Raw genomic sequence first — 5,140 nt, 5'->3', positions numbered from 1 at the left:
ATCGGCTAATGGAAGAAGCAGAAAGTTATCTCGTGTCATAAATTTTCTGTTATGTCTAATTTCACATTCAGTTACGTGTACAGGTACATACACACATATATAATGTTTTTGTGTATATATGTATATGTATACACGCACACATATGATACGTATTCATTCATAGAAGAAAGCAGATAAGAAGCGATCCGTCAATTGTTCATGTATTAAAATGAATATGAGACGGAATATATTGTACAATCACAGGGAAAATAAGACATTAAAATGCTGACCAAGGAAAACATTTATAGTATAAAAATATACATAAAAATGTAAAGTTTCTACTAACAGGACCTACTAACAGGGTCTTCTTCATACGAAACTTCACGACAAAAAATGAAAGTTACAACATCATCTTATATAAACACTCCCAGTCAGGGGTCATACACAAAACAACACAATGGCACCAGTCCTTATCTTAGACGAAGGAAGACAACGATGAAAGGAAAGAGGAAGGAGATAAAGAATCTGTCTAGGTCCGTTAGTGGAATTATTAATAAGGTCAGACTTTTACCAGGTACATACCTGTCAAAAACCTGTCAGTTAGTGTCAATTAAATGTCAGGAGATTCCACACTCAGGAATTCCTGAAATGAAGTTTTGTAGGATAAGGACTGGTACCTTCCTGTTGTTTTGTGTATGGAACCTGAATGGGAGTGTATGTATAAATATAAGTGAACGTTATTTAATTTTGTTTTATAACTGTTTCTGCTTTTTTTTTGTATATTTTCATTTTTCTTTCACTTCTTCTTCTTCATGATGTGAGGCGATTGTACTTCATTGTTCATCTGCACTAAGCTTCTGGAGAAAAACAGAAAATGGTTTTACATCTTGTTCAACACACTCCCCAAATTCTAAAGAAGAGAAATTGTTTAATGTTTTCGAAGTAACTGGGAATTGCATTGTCGCCCCTGTCAACACATGCTTTTTCAAGCACAGAACTATTCAATCTGTATTGTATTAATCTATGTTGGAATCTTTTCTTTAAAAATGTGTTATTGTTAATGTTACAATAGGAAATGAATTGTTTAACTTAAATCAGAAAAAATGTTGAAACTATGGAAATATAAAACAATTATGTAATAACCATGGTAAATTGTAAACAACAATATGATATAAAAGAGCTAGACTTTTGTAAGCCTACGGGACATTCTCCTGGTTGCCGAAAGGCTGATGATTCAGGGGACGTTGGGTAATATCTTGCTTCAATCTTCGGATTGGCTGGTGTACTTGTACTCCATTTGGCAGATATTCCAGAAACCCAACTCTGAATAAGGCGTTCTCCTGCATCATCAAAAAGACCAGGGTTATAAACTGCGGTACAACTAATAGGTTTAGGCCTACAAGTTGTACCGGTTGAATTATCTGTTTGAAAAAGTGTTTGTATAACATCAGAAGTTTAAATAAATCTTCGAGTGAAAAGGTCTTAATGATCTTTCATTTCAAACCTACATAGGTGATAATTAAAAATAAATTCTACACCACAGACCTCGCAAGGGCTTGGTCCTACTAACCCTTAGAAGCCTTTGAGAAGTCCGATAAAAGGGTTATAGCCAGACTAACCTAAAGCCCTAAAGGCAGAAGGTGCGTGTCAAGGTCCGTTAGTGGAATTATTAATAAGGTCAGACTTTTACCAGGTACATACCTGTCAAAGACCTGTCAGGAGATTCCACACTCAGGAATTCCTGAAATGAAGTTTTGTAGGATAAGGACTGGTACCTTCCTGTTGTTTTGTGTATGGAACCTGGTTGGGAGTGTATGTATATATTGATGACGATGTTTTGTAAGTTTCATTTTGTTGTGAAGTTTCTTCTTAAGAAGACCCTGTTAGAGGGTGGAAACGTTACGTTTCTATGTATATTTTTATGCAATAAAAGTTTTCCTTGGTCAGCATTTTAATGCTTTATTGACATGAAAACAAGGCTTAACAGTGTTACCAACGGAAATAAGGTATAAGTAAGATTCGAAAATATGTACCCAGATGCTCCATTGTAACATCACTTAGAACCCTTCATATCACCATGTTGTCCCATCCCAGTGCAATACAGAGACATTTCTCACTTCGAATGCAACGATCTTCAGTTGTTCTTGAATAATGTGCTGCGGATCATTTTTTCAAATCTTAGTTGCATGTTTACAACCTTTTCAGTTGATGGAACCATTTTGTCAATAGTTTGAAGGTGTGAAGAAGAGAGGATATGATCTAGACGAACTTGGATTCTACGACTACTGTTGCATCACAAGCATGGGTAACATCACCACACAATTAAATTCGCAAAATTGCATTGATAATTGCCATTTTATTTGTAACAACTTCAAATCAAACGAGCATCAGGTTACAGGGACAGACATAATAAATTACCCAGCATAAGCAAGACCACCGAGTCCGTATCCACTCCTGCCACCGAGACCACCAAGTCCATATCCTCCATGCAGGCCAACACCTCCAAGTCCATATCCGCCATACAAGCCATGGCCTCCTAATCCGTAACCACCGAAACCAAGTCCGTATCCAGCATGTCCAAGTCCGTAACCACCGGTAATAACTGGAATACCCTTAATGGCAATTAGGTTGTTGTTTTGGCTGCTTACTCCAGTGACTCCGACAGCTGAAATCATAAATTTGCATATCTCAAATTTAGAATTCGGGACTCTTATCGGTAACGCCATTCGATTTCCTAACGAAGTGTGTACTTACCAGTTGCAGTCTGGATCAGAAGGGCCACAGCAACCACGGCAAGACAGATCTGCAAAGACATTAATTACACTTTGTAAATATTCAGATGTGTGAGTGCATAATACATTCAAATAAAATATTTCCTTCAGATACAAAAAGCCAGACAAAGCTAATGATCGCGTTTTGATGTAGGTTTTTAAAATCACACTCTAAATAAATGAAATTCATGGTTGGAAATTAAAATCTCCATAATTCAAATCCAATGCGAATCATAAAGACTGATTCTCTAGACTTGCGTTGGCAACATATAGACGATATGTTTAGGTCAGAAACCAAATCTCTGAAAATGAAATTTCTGTACGATTTTGTTTCCATGGAGACCATAAACGTACGACCTAGTTCTATCGTAGGTGGCGAGACGCTGTACTCTGGCACCAGTTGATCAGAAAGTTAATTAAACACAAGACTGTTGTTCAAATAATTAGGTCTAGTGTGTACTTACTACTTTATTGAAAGACATGTTCTTGATTCGGTGTGTTGGAAAATTCTTGCCAAAAACAGAACCTCCTGCTGCTTATATATCCAGTATTCGAAAGGAAGTCCTAACACGAGAAAGCCAATGTTCGCCATTGAGATTCCCGTTTTACCTAGAAACTTCTTCCTCTCTCATCAACCTTCACCTTCAAGTTGAAAGGAACGAATGTTCGAGAAAAAAACTCTCTTCCGTCATACAAATAGAAAAAGCACTAGACTCTGAAGTTTTGTTGAACACCCATTAGGTCAAGAGATCTGTCACTCACAACCAAATATGCGACAATATCATTTCCCTTTCGTGAAGTTCATGACATGTTTCAGTTAATTTGATCAAGACATATTTCAATATGCAATATGCAATAGAGGGCAAGAGTTATGTAAAGAGAATTAACGAACTTTCCATTTTCCTGCTGCACGGAAGTTTCTTTTCCGCTGAGCGTTGGGTATAAGAGAAGGTGATGGAGATTTCCTGCTACATTTGGCAGCTAGTTCTTCAGAACAGCAGAAGAAAGAAATGAAGCTTCTCATTGTAAGTTCGTAGTCTTCTTCTGCGGTAAAGTTGATTGTGCTATCTTATAGTCCAAGTCCTAAAGAACGCCATCCTTTCACTGTAATATTGCGATAATTCATCTCATGGGATGACATAGTGTTATTTGTCTGGTTAATAGTAACATTTAAGTTCGCATTAAATTTTTCATTGCCATTTTGCGTGACGTATTATTACCTTCTTTCTTCATGTGTTGTGTCGTTCTTTACTTAGCATGGTTACCTATGAAAGTAAGGAATAATCAGTTCTCATTTCGAACAGTTCTACAAGCCGTATGATATTTTATGATATGCATTGAGACTTGCTTCACACACCTCTACATATGTAGTGTGTCGATAGTGAAGATCATGAAGCTCCTGTTTTATTCCAGTTTCTCTTGTACTTACGGTCAATGAATTCACACTAGTCTGAAATTCCATTAACTGTGTTATGTTACACTTCCAAAATGTGACGGTAATAATTTAACCAAACCTAGCCGAAGTTGTGCTACGTTACTGGGTGTGCCAACTATCCTAATTCATTTTACACTATTTTTGTCATTTCAGGTATTATTCGCACTTTGTGCTCTTGCAACATCCGCTCTTGCTATTGGTCCGGTTGATTATTATGTAAGTAAAATAGTGTTTATTCAAATCACTAGTTGTAATATGGAAGTTTCTGTGTTGAAATGTAGAGATAGTGTGTGTTTATATATAAGCTATTGTTGTGAAGCATTACACATGTTGAACTGTAGTTCAATTGATATACGACAGGCGTAGTAGGTACAATACATACAACCAAGTGTAGGTATCAATTTATTAAAAATGAATAATGATGGAAATATATATTACTTTCAGGCTTACCCTAAGTACCAGTTCGGATACGCCGTGAGCGACCACCACACGGGTGACAACAAACAACAGGCTGAAGTCCGAGATGGCGACGTTGTTAAAGGTCAGTACAGCCTTGTGGAACCTGACGGCAGTGTCAGAGTAGTAACCTACGGAGCTGATGGTGTTAACGGTTTCAACGCGGTTGTGAAGAGGCTTGGACCAAATCTTCATGCTGGATATGGACTCCACGGCTACGGATATGGAGGTTATGGACAGGGAAGCTATGGTTTGGGATACGGTGGATATGGTTTTCAAGGATAAGCTCCAAATTTGATTTTGTATTCATGTATGTGTGTAACAATTCAAATAAACCAATTTGCGATAACTAAGAGGAAACCCTTTGCATGGCCCCTGTTCCAAATACATAATTAGATTTGATTTTGATTTGATTTGATGTATTTTATTTTACTTCGCGTTTTGTGACTTGGGCTAATTTGCGAAGATGAGAATGAGCGATGAAATGATGAAATTGATG

General features: G+C 37.1%; 1 pseudogene; it reads left to right on the top strand.

Moving 5' to 3' along the window:
* The first annotated feature begins 4,596 nt into the window (after positions 1 to 4,596).
* Positions 4,597 to 4,939, top strand: LOC145979560 (cuticle protein 19 pseudogene; annotated as a pseudogene).
* The last annotated feature ends 201 nt before the right edge of the window (positions 4,940 to 5,140 follow it).

This window comes from Lepisma saccharinum, chromosome 1 (genome assembly GCF_977018435.1).
Source record: "Lepisma saccharinum chromosome 1, izLepSacc3.1, whole genome shotgun sequence".
NCBI classification, from domain to species: domain Eukaryota; kingdom Metazoa; phylum Arthropoda; class Insecta; order Zygentoma; family Lepismatidae; genus Lepisma; species Lepisma saccharinum.
The sequence above is the reverse complement of the archived record's forward strand: the minus strand, read 5'-3'. Positions and strand labels throughout refer to the sequence as shown.